The 23,820-nt window shown below is 43.8% G+C and overlaps 1 protein-coding gene across 1 annotated transcript in view; it reads left to right on the forward strand.

Moving 5' to 3' along the window:
* The window catches only part of LOC147751276 (tyrosine 3-monooxygenase-like), a 309,602-nt gene that overhangs the window by 283,821 nt on the left and 1,961 nt on the right, over positions 1 to 23,820 (forward strand). The gene's annotated exons all lie outside the window — the stretch shown is intronic.

The following is a 23,820-nucleotide window of genomic DNA, read 5'->3' on the forward strand; positions in this document are numbered from 1 at the left end:
TGACGAGTTCCTTAATCTCAGCATAGATTTTACAAAATCGAGGCCATTTTCCCCTCTTAAAGCACCTGTTAAGTCTAACCAAATAATCAAACCTTTCCAGTGGAATAAAAAACTGCGAGGCATATTTACTAATATATCTTGTAGTTATTTTGGGATGTACTTTCCAGCAAAAAATGCTGATTTGTATTGGGAAGTAGCCCTAAAGTAATGCAAAGTAGTGCTTTGTGCTCCTTTTATCCAACACGGTGTGCTATTGGTTGTATTTGGGCATTCCACTGCAACCCTCTATGGATTTTGACGAGAAATCCTGTTTACTTATAAAGGCAGACAGGAAGCTATGCCATAAATGAATGCATCCTTGAGGGAGATGTAAAGTTTGAGAAAAGTTTTCTTTTATCAAAACATTTGCAACTTTGCATGTGTGCAGCAAAGTACAACACACATACAAAGTGGAAAAACATAAACTAGGTCTAAACATAGTATTTTCTACTGGAAATATACCTGTCCACTACATAATCTATGGAAGAAATCATGCAAGCTCACTCACAATATGGTGCAATGGTAGGTGCGTTGGTGCAATGCAACCGGAGGTACCTCATCACAGGTGGAGGGGGAAACAGTATCATATCCTAGTAGAAATGGTGCTGATTTACTCTCTCCCTTTTGTTGATGTACTGTGTTGCTTGGAAATTTAGTAAATCTGCCCTTCTCTGTCTGTGGATGAAGCAATTCCTTTTCCTGCATATATGTTCCATGAACTAGCAGTAAGAAAAAACATGAATGATGCAACCTAGCTTATTTAATAGGGTTAAACCTGCAATTCTGGTGTAAAACGTATACTTCTCACACAAGTACCTTTAAAAAGCTAGTGCACTTGATGTAGCGTCAAAATCTTTAGTGTTTGGCATAAGGGATCGTGGACTCTGACAAAGTGATATTGCCACTTGAGAAATAGTTTACAGGAATCGACCCGATGGATGAACTCCCACCTTCAACTTGACCATGTCTAAGGAGGGTGGGATCCTATAACCAAAGGGTTTTCATATTGTGGGCAAATCAAATACTAATTTCAGCATTAATGAACAATAAGGATATCCTGATCCTGGTCACCATTAGCTATAGCCTGAAGGACATACTCCACTTTTTATTACCATTCTTAGTTTTCAAAATTTTCCTAACTCTATTCCACTTGCTTTCAATTATGCTCCTATTCTTGAATCCATAAATAATTTCCATGGCTTGCCTTCTTTGCTGTAGCAGAGTAATATGTTTGTCCTTCGAGCTACATGGTCAAAGAAAAGTATAAAGTCAGCAAGTAACAGGAGGCAGAGGTGTAACATGGGCCCCTTTAGCCCCGTTGTGCAGTGCGACACCCAACCCTTCATGGATCACCTAAACCTTAAGGGAGCCCCAAAATCTGCCCAAAGCCTATTGATATTTATGAGACATTGGAAACTCTGGGAGCCCTTATCACATTCTGCAAGTGGCCCCATCATTTTGCATTACACCACTTAGAGGAAACTTTGTTGTTGGCGCTTAATGCATTCTGATGTCTTGTTTTCTAAAGAGGTGAGGGTTCATCTTTTTCCTCAATTGGATCAGCGTTGGGGCAGCACTGATGGATAGGGAGATGTTGTTCCAGATCCTCAGTGCCTTGTTGAAAGAGGCCTGCTGCCTTATTCTTTCTTTTTTACACTTTTTAGTCTACAGTCTGATGTGGTGTCCTGGCTACAGGTGTGCTGAGAACCACCAGGGTGGTGAGCTTGTCTGCAAGATAAGTGGGGGTGCTGATCATCATGGCTTTGTAAAAGATGCAGCTTGTTTAGAAGATGGGGCAGGTCAGACAGTGGAGCCAATACAGTTCCATTAGGATTGGCTGATATGATCCTATTTCTTCACACCCTGAATGAAATTTGGTGTGGCATGTCAGATGCCCCTAAGGGGTGCTAATGTGGAGTCTTGGAGGCCATGGAGGAGGGCATTATCACCATCCAGATGCAAGACTACGAGGGCTTGAACAGAAGTTCTGAAGTTGCTGTTTGGAAGAAATGGTTTGACTTCTTTAGAAGAGAGAGCTTGTACCAGGCTGACTTTGGTTTTAGGCAATGTGCTCCTCGAGGGTGAGGTTGAAATCTCATTTGTGTAAAACGTTTTTACCTTGAACACATGTTGTTATCATGTGGTCACAGAGAAGTAATGTAATGAAAACAGGACTGTTTATACTGTATATATTAAAGACTGCACCTTCATCTTTTCTGAACTAATATTTGATATACTCGCACTTAAATATGCCATGACTATGCCAGCGTACCATTTCTTGGTCTCATCAACAGTACAATGCAAAATTACAGCATCTTCAAAATGTAGGTAAGAGTGCTAAACAAATCCCCAACTCATTAATATCTCTTAGTCCTGCTTGATATTCACTGGTTCCTGATTCAAGAGCTTTTAAAGGCTTTAGGTCTTTCCCACCAGTTTTATATGGTATCAACATACCTCTCTTAAACAACATATCTCCGCCAACTTTAGTACATTACTCTTCTCTACCTCTCACTATTTCATAATAGGAAATGGAGATCCTGCATAACTTTTCATAGCTTAAATGATAAATGCATTCTGACTAGAAAGCAAAGTGTCAAAGAGACAATTTTAGGGCAGAATGTGGAATATATGTTACTTCAACATAGGAATTGTTATGTTATGTTATGTTATGTTATGTTATGTTATGTTATGTTATGTTATGTTATGTTATGTTATGTTATGTTATAGTGGATTTATAGCGCGCACCGATACTCACGAGTGTCCTGGCGCGGGAGTTGACTGGGGTCAGAAGCGAAAAGTACATTAGATGGTCTGACTGAAAAGATGTGTTTTCAGGTGCTTTTTAAAGAGTTGAAACTCTTGGATAAGTTGCAGATCTGGGGGAAGCGAGTTCCAGGCAGCAGCGGCTTTAACAGAAAGTGAATGGCCTCCCAAGCGAGCTCTGCGGAAGCGCGGGATAAGGGGAACAGCAATTACAACGCGGGTTTTACCACGCATTGCTTTTACATCGCATGCATTACAACGCATGCGATGTTACAACGCGTTGTAAAACCACGCGTACCATTACATCGCATGTGCTTTTACAACGCATGAGATGTAATGTGTAATGGCTGCGGCGGCGGCGGCAGGGGCGGCTATTCACAAGCAAGCAGGAAGGAGGAAGCAGGATCTGTAGGTGACGCTGGAGAGGAGAGAGGTAAGGGGGTTTGTGCATGGGGAGGGGGTTACTTATTTAGGGTTTAGGGTAGTTTAAAAGTAGTGTGTGTTTTTTTCAAACGATTTAGTTTGTGTTGTGGTTTTGTGTTTATTTAGTGTAGTGTATTAGGGAGGGTAGTGTAGTGTTTATGTAGTGTAGTGATTTAGGTTTTAGGGAAGTGTAGTGTTGTAGTGTTTCTTTATTGTAGTGTATTGGGGTTTAGGGTAGTGTAGGGGTGGGAGTAGTGTGGGTAGTGTAGTAGTGTTTTAGGGTTTAGGGTAGTGTAGGGGTGGGGGTAGTGTAGTAGTGTTTTAGGGTTTAGGGTAGTGTAGGGGTGGGAGTAGTGTGGGTAGCGTGGTAGTGTTTAAGGGTTTAGGGTAGTGTAGGGGTGGGAGTAGTGTGGGTAGCGTAGTAGTGTTTTAGGGTTTAGGGTAGTGTAGGGGTGGGAGTAGTGTGGGTAGCGTAGTAGTGTTTTAGGGTTTAGAGTAGTGGAGGGGTGGGAGTAGTGTGGGTAGCGTAGTAGTGTTTTAGGGTTTAGGGTAGTGAAGGGGTGGTAGTAGTGTGGGTAGCATAGTAGTGTTTTAGGGTTTAGGGTAGTGTAGGGGTGGGAGTAGTGTGGGTAGCGAAATAGTGTTTTAGTGTTTAGGGTAGTGTAAGGGTGGGAGTAGTGTGGGTAGCGTAGTAGTGTTTTAGGGTTTAAGGTAGTGTAAGTGTGGGAGTAGTGTGGGTAGCGTAGTAGTGTTTTAGGGTTTTGGGTAGTGTAAGGGTGGGAGTAGTGTGGGTAGTGTAGTAGTGTGGTAGTGTTTTTAGGTTGGGGTAGTGTAAGGGTGGGAGTAGTGTGGGTAGCGTAGTAGTGTTTTAGGGTTTTGGGTAGTGTAAGGGTGGGAGTAGTGTGGGTAGTGTAGTAGTGTGGTAGTGTTTTTAGGTTGGGGTAGTGTAAGGGTGGGAGTAGTGTGGGTAGCGTAGTAGTGTTTTAGGGTTTTGGGTAGTGTAAGGGTGGGAGTAGTGTGGGTAGCGTAGTAGTGTTTTAGGTTTTATGGTAGTTTAAGTGTGGGAGTAGTGTGGGTAGCGTAGTAGTGTTTTAGGGTTTAGGGTAGTGTAAGGGTGGGAGTAGTGTGGGTAGCGAAATAGTGTTTTAGTGTTTAGGGTAGTGTAAGGGTGGGAGTAGTGTGGGTAGCGTAGTAGTGTTTTAGGGTTTAAGGTAGTGTAAGGGTGGGAGTAGTGTGGGTAGCGTAGTAGTGTTTTAGGGTTTTGGGTAGTGTAAGGGTGGGAGTAGTGTGGGTAGTGTAGTAGTGTGGTAGTGTTTTTAGGTTGGGGTAGTGTAAGGGTGGGAGTAGTGTGGGTAGCGTAGTAGTGTTTTAGGGTTTTGGGTAGTGTAAGGGTGGGAGTAGTGTGGGTAGTGTAGTAGTGTGGTAGTGTTTTTAGGTTGGGGTAGTGTAGGGGTGGGAGTAGTCTGCTGTGTAGGTGTAGGGATAGGGATGTTACTTACCTTGCATACTTTTACCATAAGTATAGCTTTACCACGCATGCCTTTGCGTTGTAATGGCATGCGTGGTAAAAGCATACTCGTGGTAAAAGTATGCGATGTAATGGCATGCAATGTCATTGTCATCACGTTGTAATAACCGCGTTGTAATGGTATGCGTGGTATTAGAATGCGATGTAATGACATACATCCGCGGGATAATCATACGGCGGAATGAGGCAGATCGCAAACGGCGGTTCGGCACATAAAAGGCAAACCTCTTCCTGAGGTAGGAGGGACCTGAGCCGTGAAGGGTCCGGTGAGCCAGGATAATTGCTTTAAACCGCACTCGCTGGGCAACCGGCAACCAGTGCAGTTCACGTAGGTACTGTCGGGTGCTGGATCTCCTCAGAACGCTAAAGAGGAGTCTTCGGCGGCATTCTGAATAATTTGAAGTTTCCGCAGAAGATAGCCGGGCAGGCCTATGAATAAAGCATTGGCATAGTCCAACCTCGATAGGATCAAGGCACAGGCGATGGTCTCTTTAGCCACCCGCTGAAGCAAAGGAAAAATGTTCCTGAGTGCCTTGAGGGTGCCAAAGCAGACTCCCGTCAGTTTTTTTACATGGTCAGCAAACCGTAAATCCTCAATGAACAAAATCCCCAGATTTCTGGCAAGTCCTTCCACAGAACGTGGGCTAGGGAATTCAGGAGGCCATAGATGATTTCTAAAATCCAGAGGAAACTGACCATAGAGGAGGACCTCTGACTTATTCTCATTACATTTGAGAGGGGCTTGGGCCAGCCAGTGGAAAACTGACGTTAGGCATTTCTGGGCAGCTTCAGTGGACAGGTCCGAGCCCCTCCAAGTGAATAGCAACTGCGTATCATCGGCCTACGCTATCATTTTTGCTCCCAGATTCTCAGCCAGGTAGACCAGAGGTGTAAGATATATGTTAAAAAGCAGGGGGCTTAAGGTGGAACCCTGTGGAACCCCTGTTGCCAGGTTCCTGATGGAGGAAGTTTATTATATGCCACTATCACTGCCAGAACCCTTTCAGCGGCCACTGGACTAGCAGGATTTAGTGGTCTTTGGTCATCAACTGTGGGGGTTTTGGCCTTTTGCAACCTATGTCCTAGGACCTGACTTATTATGGCACTGTATACTGGACACCAAGTACGTTCTTTCTTCACTAGAGTCTCAGGGTAGAGAGGGTGAGCAGTCAAAGTCTTCTCAGGAATGCAGTGTGTCAAGGTAGAGACACAAAACAAAAACGGTTATGCAACAGATACAGTAAGAGCTGTCTAGTCCAATGTTTTCCCTTATTGCAAAATAGAAATTCTTTTATTACACACACCACACAAAAAGAAGAAAGAAGGAAATCTTCCCCACATTCTACCAAAATCACAAAAAGTAGCCTCAGGAAACGAACCTAACCGTGACACATTCACCAAGTTTGGTGTGTACTTATAGCGTAACAGTCCATATGGGCAGCCAATGTACATTGTCTGGAGTGTCTCTTTCGAAGGATACTGAGCCCTCATTCATTCATGGGTGGTATCGTTTATCTTAGGGTTGTTCCTCACTTGTCTATCACTGTGTTCACATATAATGAAAAAGTGTAAAAATCGAAATGTAAAATTAAAGCTACTATGTGTTAAACCAATACTTTTATTTGGCTTACTAGTGGGAAGGATAAAAAATAAAAAATATTGAGACCCATGAGTCAAATTATGTCCTGGTTTCTTTGAAGGTGATTGTTCTTGCAGCAGATCCTGAAACTGGAGCCCTCAAAATATAAGCACAATGAAGAATGAAGACTCTGCACCAGGTTGCAATCAGGCATCCGAAGCAGTACAATTGGGAGTGTGAGAAAGAGGATTATAAGTTGAAGTGGGTGGTAGCCTCCTTCTAGTAATAATGGCACCATTTCTGACTAGGTTCAGTTAGGTCTCAATAATTTAAACCTAAGCTCTACTCTTGGTAGGTGTAGTGCAGAGCAGACAGGCTTAAGTTAGAGACATGTACTAAACATTATCAGCACTAAAGCAGTTACAAAGTAGAAAACACCACACAATAAAATTATAATTCCAATTTATGTAACTAGAGAAAAAGTGTAGCCTTCAAATAGACACCAAAACGACAAAAAATCGGATGTAGAGGACCAGAAATATGATTTCTCTAAGTTTTAAATGCTTCTAGTGCAAAAAAAGGGGTAAGCGCTAACCATGGGTCTCTGGTCATATTAGACTGGCTCAAAGTCAAAACTTAAGGCCCGCCGCGCTGTGGGGTGGGTCAGATACAAGGACCATGTTTGGCCCAGTGAAAATATTTACCTCCTGACTAGGACCCTGAAATTAAAGTTACAAATCCTCACCAGGGCAAGGCAGAATGCTGTAGCTGAGATGGATTCCACATGGCCGGATAGCCATCATACAAAGTCCAGGTGGAGCTCCTGGGTTTGATGGGAAACCTCAGAGTGGGAGAAATTCTAAATGAATGCACAAGGAAGGCCCCTAACAGACTGGATGCTTTTGGTGCCTTCACCAGGTGAAGATTTTTGCCTTCGGACATAGAAACAATTCTTGGAAGTCCAGATCCTTGTAGTGGGGCAAACCTGTGAGTTGAGTCTGACCGGCAGTTTGACATACAGCTGAGGCTGTGGCTCAACTGTGATCTGGTTGTAGCTTCTGAATCTTTTGGCAAAAATCCTTGAAGGTGTTTTTAAGTTTCTGCTTTAGGGTTTGGCAGAAGAGGTATATTCGGATACTTCTCCAAGGGCCCCAGGACCTTGGGTACACCATTTGGGGGTTAGAACTCACTACAGGAAAAGACTGAGTAAGGTCCAGGGTAAGTCCAGTTGGAACTGGTCAACTGTGCTCTTCAGGAAAGTGGGCCTCTTACAGATTTTGTGCTCATATAGCTTAACTGGAGGCTGGTCAAATTGCCCTGGGAGTCCACCCTTCTGCCTGGGTACAAGTGGAAGCGGGTCCAACCCTTGGGGTTTCTCTCCACAGTTTACAGTAGATGCAGTTATCTTTCTGAAGTCGAAAACGTTTAGCAGGTGCAGTTCTTCCTCAAGTCCAGAAATATTCAGAAGAAGGTACCAAGGAGTGCCATGTTTATGCCGAAAACTAGCTTGTGGGTGGGGGTGACATCCTAACCAATTGGAAAAAAGTTCCGAGGAGCAACCATACCACCTCTGACATCATTTCCTGGGGTTTGGCCCTAAGCAATCCCACAGTTCATGCTCTGCCAACAATCCAACATAACAGAATCTTTCTTCTCCATTTGTTCCCTTTCCTGAGAGCAATTCACACCTCCCAGTAAGCTGCCGGGTGACAGTTGGAGATTTTTTCTCTGAATGGGCTACTAGAGGATTTGGCTGAAAAATGCCAAATCCTTTAAAGTGGCATTTTCAAAATAGGAATTAAATATCTGACTTTACTATCAGAATGGATTTTTAATTCCTATTCATTTGAATCCTTAAATCATGATTCAAGCCATTTCTAAACTGAAGTTATACATTATATGGTGTAATAATGTAACCCTGTGATTTTCGTTAGGAAAGCCAGCCCTGACTCAATGATAAAAAAACATCGAAGATTTTTCCATGACAGGACATGTAAAGTGTAAGTACACATCCTATTTCGTAAATACCATGGACTCTGCCTTATGGGCTACCTTAAGGGTGAATTATATTTATTAAAAAGGAAGGGTTAAGCCTGGCCTATTTTACCTGGTTAAAGTTGGAGTTTTAAAACTGCAAACACAGGCTGCATGGACAGGCCTGGATATATGCTCTATTTTGTCACTTTAGTGGTCACACAATAGGTTCTGCTGCCCATTAGTGACATTTAACTTACAGGCACTGAGTACATTGAGTATCATATACTAGGGAATTACAGGGAAGTTAAATATGCCAATATAGCCAATTCCTCATACCATAAATAAATTGTAGCAAAAAAGAAGGGGGTGACAACGAAAAAAGGGAATTCCTTACAAGGAGAGTTAAAGGGGTAGGCCCTGCCTGGAACATTAACAACCGAAGGGAGCGCACTTTTCACCTACCCACAATCAACGTCAGCTAAATGAAGATCCCAAGAAGGGAGGAGCTCCTTACTAAGAAAAGTCTGTTGCTGCATTTCCAAAGGACCCCTATTTCAATTCTTTCACACTTCAGTGTCTGTTCTTGAATAAGAGAAATGGGAATGTGCTAAGTTTTACCAGGGCATCCAAAATGGATCCCACTGATCTTTGCAAATATACACCTAGAATAACCATGAGGTCCTGCTAGCAGTCACCATATGTACAACTCACACATGCAGGCAGAGTAGGGTCTGGGCATTACATTCAAAAAGAACTGTACTCAAGTGGGGCCTGTAGGCACCACACTCTCTTCAAAAGGGAAATATATTATTTATCAGAAAAATGGTATGCTGCCACCACTGCCTAATGTATATGTCCTAGTACATGGCTGGTAGTGCCATGTCAACTGTAGAATGTGGTTGGTGCAGACCTCCAAATGTAAGGGTGAGGACCACAATCTCACTGTTTGTCACAAGGCCTAGGCCTCAATGCAAATGCAGGAAAGCTGTCTATACTGGGCCAAAAATATCAGTATACCAGATAACGTACTGCAGGGTTCACTCAGAGGAGGGATGCACCACTGTACTGCCATGCAGAGAACATTCCATTCACAACAGATACCATTCCATAACTGAATACCTTACTCCACCATTGGATTTGTTCTATCATCAGTTTGGCAGCATTGGTGGGAAAGTCCACCTTCATTCTTGCACTACAGTTTGTCTTTATTTTCCACAGCAAAGTTCTGTCCTTGCTTGGAAATGGACCCTCCCTGAAAATAGACCCTCTCTTAATCATCAACCACTTGAGAGGCATGCAATTTGGTGCCAAATCAGTAAAACTGGAACCTTCTCAAGGCCCACAAGGCCCACAGTATTGAGAAACACTGCTTCTCAATGGCAGACTAATTATTTTCTCTAAGAGGCAGTCTTTGACTCATTCATGCAGCTGGACACCCTTTACCCTTGTCATGTAGTTGAGCACGAACTGTTCCAAATCTCTTGTCAGAGGTGTCATTCTGCACAACATATGGCTGACTGTAATCATATGCCTTCAACAAAGGACTATTGCATTGTATTGCCTTCTGGTTCTCGAAGGCTTCTGACAATTCGTAATCCCAATCACCTCCTTGGACTGTTTCTAGTAAGTCAGGTGTATTAAGGATACACTTATAGTCCCATAGTTTGCTACAAAGTTCCAGTAGTACAAAGTGAGTCCTAGCAAAGTATGCACTTGGGTTGTGTCATGGTAATTTTCAGATCCAAACCGCACTGGGCTTTCATCAAATGGACAAATCTACTTGTCACCTTCTTATGCCTATGTAAATTACTAAGAATTGCCCCATCTGGTTAGTTTGATAGTCAGTTTCACACTTGTATCCTGACCAACACCTCTTCTAGGTGCGTCAGTTAGTCCTCTCATCAATTGCTAAAGACTGCAATATTGTCAAATACACACAGAAGTCAGTCCTCAAGCCCAGCCAATGTAAACTGCTAGTCCCCAGTGATCAGTGCAAAGCATTCAGCACCTATTTCAACTACTTGTTAGTCAGCTTGGGGGATCAGATGTGCATTCATCCTGGTCACCTCCATATGAACCTGATAATCCATGCAAAAGCATTGCTCTCTCGATCCTTGTAGAGGAACCAAAACCACTGGGCTGGACAATAGATAATGGGAGTGCTCAATCATTATCAGATCCAGCGTTGTGGTGACCTCTGCCTGGATGTACTCTTGGACTCAGTCAGACATCCTACATATCTTTTTCTTCAATGGCAAGCTCTCTCTATGTCATGTGCGCAGATGGGTATCAACCCTAGGGTCAGTGATAAAATGTGGAAAATCATCCAAGAACCTCTCTACACTCCTCATGATGCTTAGAAGGTAGGCAAGGGGATCTTTCATCTCTTCCACCCAGAGCCATCCTTCTCATCTCTGTTAGCATCTCATGGGGTGGCACACTGTTGTCCTCAATCTCCTCTGTCATTTCCAGATTTTAGCTTTGGCCAGTTCAGATGGAACATACTCCTGGGTTCCCATGTGGCACATTGCATACCAGGTACTTCACATCAGAAACCGTCTGCGCTACCTTATATATCCACACAATATAGCCTCTAAATATCAGGGATGAGTTGTCTTCAACACCTCCTCCTGGCCATACTAGTACACAATCAGCATCACTTTCAGGTCATAGCATTCCTTCAACAGCTCTTGGTTGGCGGGACTTTTTTTCCCACCTGAGCCACATTCTTTGTGGGTGACTCATTAGTTCCTGTTCAATATTCTCTAATGAAGGTGAGTGGGCAATGAACTGGATACCCAAAAAGAACTTTAGAGGGACTGAATGCGCAAAAGGAGCTTTAGAGGGACTGAACCTCACTTGTTTCTGTGGAACATACCTACAGGAACATAAGAAACATTGCATGAAAACATCACACTTCCTCCTGAGGCTCTTTGGCAACATGTTCATAATGCTCATAAGGGCCTTCCTAATGTGCTTTATCAACCCATTGAACTATGGCTGGTATGCTGTGGAGAAGTGGTAGGTCCTACAATACACTCATATAAGAGTAATTAAAACGGGTTCCTCTTTCAGAAATCACTGTCTTGGAAAATCCAACTATTATAATGATTGTGAAGTGATCCCTATGAGTGCGCTTATAACTACCTTGACAGTTGCACTCCACCGAGGTACCGCAGAGGGGCTGTGGTCTTACCTCTTGACTTACCCCTCATCCGGCAAGTTGAAAAGATCCTACAAAACCACTTTGTGTCTTGGCACATGCTTAGCCAGTAAAACAAAATGTCCAACCTCTCCTGGATATCTTTAATAATATCAAGTCCACTAGCCTCTTACTAACCCCTTTTTCAGTTTTCACAGTCTCTCTGCTCTCTCAAGTGTAGGGCCTTTTAACTTGGTGGAACTGTTCCCAGGTACGGCTCCAACAGCTAAAAAATCTTGCATCCCTAACAGTGACCCAGACTACAGCACACTTTGCAGTCTGGTTTAGGTGCTTATCTTCTGCTCTGCTGCAGCCTGTACCTCATCAGATTCTGTCCTGATCCATTTAATACCCTTCACTGGTCATTCCAAATATCGGGTGATCACAATCTCCTCCTGAGACGGAAGTGCAGCCTGTGTTCTGGTCATCACAGCTAATGTGATTTCTAGAACTGGGATTCAATTAGATAATCGCCTAAAATACATCTAGCACTCTCTTTCTCCTGCACTCCTACATCAACCCCAGCCATAATGCCATTGACTTCTACTTCATTCCTGGTAAGTAAGATGCCTCATATCAACTTCACTGGCTACCAAGTGTCTGCAAGGGTAAATCTCCTAAGGTTTAAGACACTTCCTTTCAACCTTAGACCTGTAAGCACCTGCATCCCTGGGGGGTAGGAAACCACTGGTCTGCTGTTAGCAGCTTCCACTAAAACCCCCATGATGTTTGGGTAAATGTGCTTCAGGGAATCTTAGCCTCTCCCGCAAATGTTTATAACTACTAGGATGAGTGCCACAGGGTCCTCTCTAGTCCTGTCTTCCAAGATTTACCCCTCCACTGCGCATGGAAGTACAAAACATCTATGAGCTTTCTATGGGCTCATGGTGCCAGCAGGCAATAAACTGGGTGATGTGCATTTTACCAATTTGGAAATCAGCTGCAAGCAAAATTCAGGTTTAAGCTGCCTGTCATTTAGTCTCTACTATCATCCCTGAGATACGAAAACATACAACAAGCACATATTTTTAACACGTACACATTCTAAAGTTTCTACCACTGGGGCGCAGAGCTTACCCACCTGGAGTAGCTGGCTGCAAAATTCAAAAATTGGCATTTGTCATATTTTACCACTTTTCCCCAAAACATGATAGCAAAAAACTGGATGTTGTGTATTTTGGCAATTTGGAAAGCAGCTGCAAGTGAAAGGCCACTCTAGGGTACCTTTCTCTTGAGCGCATATTTCACACCTGTGTTGAATGGAAACATACCACAACAAAATATTTTTAACATGTACATATCTTAAGATTTCAGTTGCTGCTCTCCAGATAGGGATGTGTGAAACGCACAATCTGCTATAGTGTATTTACACTAAATTACACTGTAAATTATTTGAAATTACAAGTAATTACACAAAATGCACCTTGCACAGAAAAAAAATACCTAAGTGATCTGTTTTGGTAAACATTCAACTCAAAAATGTAATTTCAGTTTTAATTTGAGTTGCTTGTGTTCAAACACTGCCATTTGCATTTGCATTTGTACCGTATTTTCCGGCGTATAAGACGACTTTTTAACCCCTTAAAATTTTCTGGAAAGTCGGGGGTCGTCTTATACGCCGGGTACAAAATTTTATGGTATGTTTTCATGCGCTTTTTCATAGCGAGGACTTCACTCGAAGGTGTCAGACCGCTTCACAATAGGAAATAACAAGAAACAACACACCTTATGTTAAAAAATACAGCCACCGGCCCTGGCAACGTCCACACCCAGGCCCCGCGCCATGAATTGTGCAAGTATCGAAAGCGAGCGTTTTTTTGTCATAGCGAGGACTTCACTCGAAGGTGTCAGACCGCTTCACAATAGGAAATAACAAGAAACAACACACCTTATGTTAAAAAATACAGCCACTGGCCCTGGCAACGTCCACACCCAGGCCCCGCACCATGAATTGTGCAAGTATCGAAAGCGAGCGTTTTTTTGTCATAGCGAGGACTTCACTCGAAGGTGTCAGACCGCTTCACAATAGGAAATAACAAGAAACAACACACCTTATGTTAAAAAATACAGCCACCGGCCCTGGCAACGTCCACACCCAGGCCCCGCGCCATGAAGTATCGAAAGCGAGCGTTTTTTTCATAGCAAGGACTTCACTCGAAGGTGTCAAACCGCTTCACAAGCGAGCAAATGGCGCCATGAGTCTTACCTCGACTGCCGCTGTACACGCGCCTCCAACCGCTTGCACATCCCCAGGCAGACGAGGCAGCAGGACGAGGCAGCAGGACGTCCGAAACACGGTATATGGTAATGGGCAGCCAGCGCCGAAGATGGCAGCGCCCGGTGTGTTGACACGTTTGGCACGTTTGGCACGTTTTGGCACGCGCACCTCTCCCCTTGACATGGGCGTGGCATAGAAAGGGGACTGTAGAATGTTCCCGAATGTTACCGAAGGCAGTAGAGCACTTGCCGTGATTGGCTGGTTGTTGCGAAGAGGAAAGGCAGTCTGGTGAGCAGATACCGTATTTGCCGTACCGTACGTGTGGTGTTGAACACAGTCTCTGCACCTGTTCATACTGTACAGCACCAGTACATCCAGTGCAAATGGCTGACAGTTAAGAGCCCGGCAAGGCTCCAGCAGCACATTCCGTGCAAATGGCAGACAGTGGAGAACCCGGCAAGGCTCCAGCAGCACATTCCGTGCAAATGGCAGACAGTGAAGAACCCGGCAAGGCTCCAGCAGCGCATCCAGTGCAAATGGCTGGCAGTCAAGAACTCAGCAAGGCTCCAGCAGTGGCAAGAAGAAGGAAATATGAAGCCAGTTACAAACTTAAAGTTGTGGATTTTGCCACGGAACATAATAACTGTGCTGCTGCTAGACAATATGGAGTGACAGAAAAGATGGTTCGGGCCTGGAGAGCAAATGAGAAAGCATTACGGAGTATGCCAAGGGGCAAGTGTGCACTAAGAAGAGGCACCCCACATTGGCCAGAACTCGAAAAGCATGTAGCAGACATGGTGGCCGAGCATCGGCAAAGCGGGTATGTCGTGACCCGAAATAAAATCCGATTGGTTGCACTTCATTGGGCCAAATCTAATCCAGATCTCAGCCACAGATTTAAGGCCACTGTATCCTGGTGTACCAGATTCTTGGGAAGGCATAATCTGGTATTGCGGCAAAATACAAAAATTGCCCAGAAATTACCTGCGGATCTTGATGCCAAAATGCATAGCTTCCATCGCTACGTTATTAGGCTGCGCAATGAACATGGCTATGCGCTAAGTAGCATCGGAAATATGGATGAAACTCCAATGAATTTCGATATGATTGCCAACAAAACTGTCCATCAAAAAGGCGAAAAGACAATTTTAATAAAAACAACAGGACATGAGAAGTCCAGTTTCACAGTGGTACTTGCATGCACAGCTGATGGTGGCAAACTGAGACCAATGGTTATTTTTAAAAGAAAAACAATGCCGAAACTCAAGTTTCCTGTTGGTTGTTTTGTGCATGTGAATGAGAAAGGATGGATGGATGAAGAAGGGGTAAAGCTATGGCTTGATAATGTATGGAGCAGGCGACCAGGTGGACTTCTACAAAGACGTAGTCTACTGGTGTGGGATATGTTCAGGGCTCATTTAACTCCCAGCACCAAGCAAAGGCTGGCAAGACTAAAAACAGATGCTGCAGTTATACCTGGAGGATTGACATCGTTGGTGCAGCCACTGGATGTGTGTCTAAACAAGCCATTTAAAGATCGCATCCGAGAACAGTGGAATGAGTGGATGGTTAGCGGTGAAAAAACATTCACAAAAGGAGGAAACATGCGTGCTCCACAGTTGGATGTTTTGTGCACCTTTGTTATAAAGGCCTGGAACGACATTGATGCAGAAACTGTAATAAAGTCTTTCAAGAAGTGTGGCATATCAAATTCATTAGATGGTATGGAGGACGACTATTTGTGGGAAGGTGAAGAGGATGCCGAAGAAGAGACCACATCATCTGATACGGAATTGGTACAAGATCCATACGATGACTGCCTTACAGATGTACCACAAGATCTCATTGACTTACTTATGAGATCAGATGACGAAGAGGAGGATTTTGAAGGCTTTTAAAGGGAACGTTGTAAATCCTGTAGAAATCGCTTGGATTTATGGAAAGTTATGGAAAGTTTAATCCACTTGCACTGTTTCATGCACTAATTTATGTTTACCGTACCGTACCGGTATATTCAGAAGTGACAGTTTTTGATATGGTTTTAAATAAAAATATTCTGAGTAAAGCAAGATTGTTTATACAACCAATTTGTTTGCGTTCAGTCTTTGAGTTTGTAAAATAAACGCTTAGGTACCCACTGCCCACTGATAAAGCCTTACTGCTCACCCACAGGGAGGAGGACTAGACTAATACGGTAAGTTCAAAATACCGGTACATTCTCGGAATGGCTATGCAGGACTGCGTTGGACTGCGCTGGAAGTGGGAGGTCGTCTTATACGGCGAGTATAGCACAAAACCTAAATTTTTTCAGGCAAAGTAGGGGGTCGTCTTATACGCCGGGTCGTCTTATACGCCGGAAAATACGGTAGTTTTGTGGTCCGAAAATACCGAAATCGTCTGCTCACATAAAAAAAAACTGACTGAAATGCAGTTTGCATTAAGGAAAATTACTCAAATGGCATATCTTACTTTGAAAACTGTCCCTGAAATTACACACCAACATAATTACCATTTCTCACAAGCCTTGGGCCAAACTGGCCAGATTGGCTGCCTGGGGCAAAGCGCCGAACAATAACTTTTTTCAGATTTTTCTAAAAATCTTCCTAAATCATCGTAGTTTTCTTCAGCCTTCCTCACACAGCAACGTGTCCCTCCAAGGTTGACCCTAAATCTGTGTTACCGTAGGTCTTCATATTATGAGATTATCATGTATTAGTGGGCTTTCCATGGGTGCGAGCAGGGATCTATACTCTAGACTAGATAATGTTTTTGTTGAGAGAGGACGTTCCATGGGGTATGTCTGCAGTATTTTAGTCCAGGATCAGACAGCACCCAGGAGAACCTACCAAGCCCAGACCTTATCTGAAGACTAAAGAAACAAGTGAATCCATTCTGATGTGACTTTCATGATTCCCAATATGTTTTATTATCTATAATCCCCTGCAAAAATCAAAGTATGGACAAAATAATCATAGTTTCTTTCCTTTTCTGGACAGAAAACTCAAGAACGCCTAGAAATTGCAAATATCCGACCATCCAATGTTCCTAGTCTATTTATGACAAAAATGGAACCACACGTGTGGATGGGTCTATTGTATGGGTCAGTGGTAGGCCAAAAGTGTGACTATGTGAAGATCACATTGACTCTACATTGGCTTTTTAATGTCAAGTATTTGGCTTGTTTGTGGCAATTAATAAGGACTCATCCAGGCATGCGATGAACTGTTTATTTTGGTAGAAGTGTGGGAATACGAGTTGTAGGAGTTTTGCTATTCTCAACACATTCCTGAACTTTCCATTGCAGAAATGTGAGGTTTTATTTTAAATGATGCACTTGTGCAGGGCATTCTAGGTAAGAAAAAGTGGTGGAATTCTCACAAGCCAAGCCACTAGGACTCTTGCAGGTGTGTAGTGGTCAGAAATATCTGGGGCTGGTAGTTGTGCCTAGGTGCCAGATGATCCCCTGATGTGTGTTGTTGTAGTCCAGCAAGCCACTGGGTACTGTTTAAAGTCTTCCATAGGCTAAGAAAAAATCCAAACAATGGCCAGGCTCCTCGCCATAGCACAAATGTGTTTGTCTCCATCCCAACAAGGAGCCAGGCGTTTCTGTCTCTTATTTTTTTGCTCATTACTATGAATCTAGTTCCTTTCCTGTCTGAATAGAGACCAGGTCCCTTGGGAATTACTTGGGCCTTCTCTTCTGGTTTGATACCAGTCTGTTTTGAGTTCTCCCATTTTGGTGAAAAGTTGTGCTTCTCGTTCTCCATCTTAATCCCATTAGCTAAAGAAGCACTGGAAGTTCTCGGATGCTTTTCAGTCAAATTGGACAGACACTGACTAAGTGTGACAGATCGGCACTCTCTGAATTACTCTGTCACCATGAGTTGGTTAAACACATGAAAATTAGACATGGGCAGAGTTCATCATAACCCAAAAACTCTGTTGGGCTAAGCAGAGTTCCATAAGGAGCGAGTGCTTTATGTCGCACTGATTTTTAGTGCCGGGTGTTTGTCCCGCGCTATAGGAACAATGTGAATGGCACCACGTGCAGCGCAAGAGGGAGTTGCTTCTTTCTTGTGCTCAAGTAGATGTTCTACTTTAGAGGCAACTTCTAAATGTGAACAGAAGGTTTCTCAATGCAAACACTAGCTACCATTCGCTACCACCCATGTTGAGAAATGTCACCAGGATGTGGTCTGGAGTAAGAAAGAAAAACTCTTCGTGCTTTGAGGAGTGGGAAAAACTCTGCAAACTCTGCAAACTCTGCAGGCAGAGCTTTCAAGCATAGGCCTACAAACAACACATCATGAATCCAGGTCTCAAATGGAACTCTTATTGCTTTAGAAATGGCTGCCCCTTACAAGCAATATCAAACCTCACAAACAATTCCAAAACATCTGTGCTTTCCACATACATATGCAGAGTTGGAGAGCAACTTACCATTCCCAGAATCAAATTTTTCTGCAATTATTTTGAGTTTCACACATTATAACACCATCTTTCGTTCTCTCTCCTTTTCTTTTTTCTGCCTTTCGCTTTCCTTTTCTTGTACCTCTCTGTTAGACCTGGCATCCTTGGCCTGATTTCCCCTTACTTTGGGGCATATTATCATTAGAATTATCACCGCTTTAGCGGCCATTTTAGGCCTGAAATGCGGTGATAATTCTATCACATTATAAACAAGGACACACTAGCGCGTGTATCCTTGATTTATCTCCCGTTTCTGTCACCACTCGCTATGCATCAATAATGAGATGCAAAATAGGCGTGGCTGACAGAAACAACATGGGAAAAATATTGCGAAGGCAGCAAGGAGGGATAGCGATGATAATAATCGCGCTACCTCTGGCCTAATGTCTGCTAAATTCCTGTGTTAGGCATACCTAACATGGGAGGTGGATTATGGGGTTAAGGTCACAGGGCCTTATCACCAAGATCATCGCCGTTTTGGGAGGGACATCGCTGTTTTTAGGCTATGTTTGGCCGTTTGCCCGCTATCGGCGGAATATTTATCACCATAGCGTTGAGCGTTGGTAAAACAGCTCTAACTTGGCGAGATATTCCTGCAATAGCAGGTGATAAAGGAAAGCACGCTAAGCACACTCGGCGATAAATATCGGCAACCCTAGATAATATGCTCCTTTGTGCGCGATCAGCTCCTGTTTTGCAGACTTAATTTTTGCTGGATTTAGGATCATGGGCACTTTACCACATCTAACCAGTGTTAAAGTGCACTGGCTCTGTACTCAAAATATGATAACATTAGCTGATCCACAATTGGCGTATTTAATTGACTTATAAGTCCCTAATAAAGTGCACTATATGTGCCCAGTGCTTGCAAATGAAATGCTACTGGTAGGCCTCCTCACTGATATTGCCACCAACTTCAGTAGTCCTTTAAACATGTCTCAGACCTGCCACTGTGGAGCCTGTGTGAGCGGTTTTAAACTGCCATTTCGACCAAGCACGTTAACCTACTTGACAGGCCCATACCGGCCCTTTATTGAATATGTCACCCCTAAGGCAGGCCCTAGGCAGCCCTGTGGGCATGGTGCAGTGTATTCAAATTCATTTTTTACTACTGCAAAGCCTACCTCTCCCATGGGTTAATATGAGGATTGCCTTAAAACATCTTTTAAGTGTAATTTCCAATTATGAAAAGATAGGGATTTGGACTTTGATGTTTCTAGACTCACAATTTAAAATGGTGAAGTCGGATTTCAAAATTGCAAGTTTGAAAAAGCCACTTTTAGAAAGTTAGCATTTTCTTACTTTAACCATTCTGTGCCTCTGTCCGTCTCCGTAAACACATGTGGGTTGGGTGATAGCTGGACTCTGTGCATTCCCCCTACACAGTCACGCAAAGGGAACTGGGGAGTGACATTTGCATCCTGATGTCCTAACACCAGGCTGATGGGCCTTCTTGAGGTAGGTTGGGATGGAGGAGCTGACACTTGTACCTGAATAGAGCTGTGCCTGTCCCCACACAAAGAGCTGTATACCCCTCTGTGGTGAATCTGGAGTCAGAGCGAGAAATCGAGGAACTTGTCATCTTCAAAGGCCTCTTTGATGTCTCTCCAAATTCGAAAGCACAACTGGGTATAAGTACTGGACCCCTGACTTCACCAAATTCGAACTTTGCTGGAACCAAGAACATTCTGCTAGGAAGAATAGCTGCTGTGCTATAGAAGGGTCTGCCACTCTGCTAACTGCTTTGCTGTGTTGGCCTTTTAACTGCTGATTGCTGTGATGCAGGAGGGACTGCCACAATGCTACCTGATTTGCTGTGTTATCCTGCAGCTTCTTGCTTTGGGAGTGAGAAGGACTGGACTTGCATTCTACACCCATGAACCCATGTTTCTCTAAGGGCTTGCTGGCTTGCCCGCTGTCAGGGCCATCACAGACTTTCCTCAACTCTGCTTCAGCTGCTGGACTCTACCAACTGTGAGTTCTGCCCTGCCAAGAGAAGCCAATCCAGCCCTGGGCATTAAATGTTGGTGCTGCAAATTTTTTTCTGCAATAATTGATGCAGTGATGACTTTGCACTAATTTGAACTGACATAGTGGTCTTCCACGCTGATGCATTGTCGATGCAACAACAACGTGGGTCACGACAGCGAGGCTCGACAACGACGCATTGCCGATCCAAAGACATCACTGCGAGACTTGAAAATGATGCAGCACCTGCATCGTAAGTGGCTCGACGGCGACAAGGGACCCGACTATGTGAATTGGAACCAATGAATCAAGTCCTCGACGCGGACACTTGCTCCATCCAAGGAACTTTTTCAGTGGGCCATGGATGAGTCCTGTAGCCGGCCTGTCCTCTATCGTCTTAGGCATGAAACTTTGGATTCACCCTGGTCTACTGCAACCTCAAGAAGCCCCTAAGCTATTGACTTTAAGCACTATATTGCAGTTTATGATTTAAAAATTCATATCTAGAGTTCTACCTTTTGGAATTTGTAGTTTTGGTCCTATTTTACTCAGATAAATATTCTCTACTCTTCTAAACTGGTGTGGATTCTTTTTGATCAGTTTTCACAATGTTATTGTCATTTAAGTGTTGCACAAATACTTTATACATTGCCTCTTAAGTTAAGTCATAACTGTTCTGTGCCAAGCTACCGGGTTGGGAGCACAGGTTACTCTATACTGTGTATCTGCCTTACCCTGACTAGGATGTAGTACCTACCTGGACAGGGTGCATACCTCTGCCAACTACAGATCCAATTTCTAACACTCTCCTTTCCAATTATTTTCCTCTCTGGCCCATTCCTTCTCTTTCTCCTACCTCCTTCCTCTAGTTCCTAGCAACTAATCCTAACTTCTCCCTCTCAAACTCCATGGCCTTCTCTTCTTCTTCCCTAGTCTTAGCATTTTGTAGGGCTAGCTTCAAGACTTAACCCACCCAAAGGTCGGTGATTCCAGGTGGGATCAAAGGGGGGGGCATGGTGTATCCTGGGAAAATTATGCAATGTAAATTCAAGGATACTGTGGAACGTGTCTAGGGATAACCTGTGCTATGGAACTAATAGAGCCTAACACCACAGGACTCCCTCCCCTGTACTATGGGACTAAGAGAGCCTAACGCCACAGCACTCGCTCCCTGGGATTCTATAATATACTTCACACTTGACAGTTTCTGTAACAGGCCCTTTACAAAACCCACAAGGATCTCCCTATCCTTGTTCTTGAAGCTCTCCAACGTCTTTCTAAACACAGAATCCATAAGTGAAATAAAGACAGGATGTCGAAGCCGATGTCTCTCTCCAATCTCGTCTCTGTCATTTGTTCTTCTGGTAGTGGAATGCTCATACTGAACTTATTGCTCTGTTCTCAGCATTGGAACTGGAATTTAAAGACTGAACCACTGCCATCAATTGTTATTGCATTGTACATAACACATACAAAGTGGAATTTAGTTCAAGAATAATGTTTTGCACTGGACTTTTACCCTTCCAGTACAAAATGTATGCCTGACTCATGCATACAACTTTGAACTATAGTAGAATGGTGTGTGCATGGCGCAACACAGCCTCATTGGGTAACAGCTCTCAGGATTACAGAAATCCTGCTCTCTCCCTTTCACACAATGTAGCACAACAACTTTCGCTGCTGTGCTGCATTGCATAAAATAGTAGTAAATGTGCCTTAAGGTGTCTGACTACTCAGTACAGACTTTTCAAAGCTAAGTGAAATGGATATGCCACTTGACAAAATGTTTGTTCTCTGTTAGAGATATCTAGAAGGTAAGTGATTGGAATCACAAAGTCTTCTGCCGCAGAGGAAGTGGGTCTCATTTGCTGTTTTCCATAAGCAAAGACGGAAAAGATGAGTGAAGATGGATGTGATGTCACCAGGAATATGCTATTTTGAAGGGATGGGGCAGCAGGATGTCTGCTATTGGCCCTATACCGGATTGGGGAGGTGCACTATTAGAAATGGGGGTCTCTCGTTAGCAATGGTTTGCACATTTGTCCAAATAGGGACCCTTGCTTCTAGACAGGGTAATGGGGTTACACTCCTAAAATAACCCCTGCTCACCCCCCTTGGTAGCTTGGCACAAGCAGACAGACTATCTCAGAGGCAGTGTGTAAAGCATTTGTGAACACATACAGTAACAAAGTGAAAACGCTACAAATGGACACCACACCAGTTTAGAAAAATAAATAAACGTTATCTAAATGAAAACAAGGCCAAACAACGAAAATACGCAATACAGCATTAAAAATAAGACTTTGAAATGGTAGAAATAGTTCAGTTCAATGCAAGTTGCGAATGCAACACTTTTCTCAAAAGTACCTTAGATGCGTCACGCAAAACAAACAAATGGCCGCAGGGAAGGTGATGCGTTGGTTTCTTAAACTCATCTGAGGTGATGCGTTGGTTCCTTACTGCAGAGCAGGGGAGGTGATGGGTCGATTTCTTACTGCGTGGGGAGTTGATGCGTCTGTTTCTTACTGTGGTCCCCAACAATGCAACAGTCTTGGCGCTTTGATGTGAAGCTTTGACCTGGTACAATGCGTGACTTCATGCAGCCACACAGCAGGCTTGCGTCGGGATCCGTGCGGTGATCTTGAACTTCGGAGATTGTTGATCCCAATTACGCGCGCAGCGATTTCTCAAGCCGCAGCAGGCGCTGCAACGGTTTTCTTCGGAGATGCATCAGAAAAAAAAGATGCGGATGCAACACACTTCTTTTGCTTCAATTTTCAAGCTCACAGTGACAGACAGTCTCCAGAGGTCCTAAACCGCAGCAGGCCCCTCTTTGCAGGTTGGAATTCCCAGCATGGAAATTCAGGGGAGCTGGTGGTGAGGTATTTGTGTCCCTGAGACTTCAGAACAAGAGGCAAGTTCAGTTTCAAGCCCTTGGAGATCTTCCTCAAGATTACAAAGCAAACAGCAAAGTCCTTTTCTCCTTTCCTTGGCAGCAAGCAGCCACTTCAGTCCAACCCCAGACAGCAAACAGCACAGCAGCAGTATTCCTCCTCAGCTTATAAGGTTCTTCTCCTTGGCAAAGGTTCCTCTTGATTCCCAGAAGTGATCTAAAAGTCGGGGTCTGGGCACCTCTTTTTATACCCAAAAACCCTTTGTTCCCTGAAGGCAGAGAGTGCCTGTACCCAGCCAAAACCATTTCAGTGGGGCCCTTACAAGTGAACAACAACCTATATTGTCAATATGAGCCCTGGCTCCAGAAACACCACAGGGGGGCGGAGCCATGATTGTGGAAGGCAGGCACAGCCCTATTCAGGTGCAGGTGTTAATCTTCCCACTACTCCAAATGCAGACCAGGCCTATTCAGCCCAGCCCTTATTCATCAGCCTTCTGGAGCCGCTGCACCTCTCCAGCCCCTGTCATCCAAAATCCAGACATGCAATACACAAACCTAGCAGAGGCACACTGGATGGTCAGGCAAGCAAATACCTGCTTTCTAAAAGTGGTGTTTTCAAACATAGAATGTAAAAATCACCCTCACTAAAAGATGCATTTTAACATTCTGAGTTCAGGTATACTAAACTTTATTTTTCTACCTTGTTCCCAGGGCCAGTTATGTTTATAAGATGTTATAAACAAACTCCCCATTC

The sequence above is a fragment of the Lissotriton vulgaris genome, chromosome 1_1 (genome assembly GCF_964263255.1).
Source record: "Lissotriton vulgaris chromosome 1_1, aLisVul1.2, whole genome shotgun sequence".
Lineage (NCBI taxonomy): Eukaryota > Metazoa > Chordata > Amphibia > Caudata > Salamandridae > Lissotriton > Lissotriton vulgaris.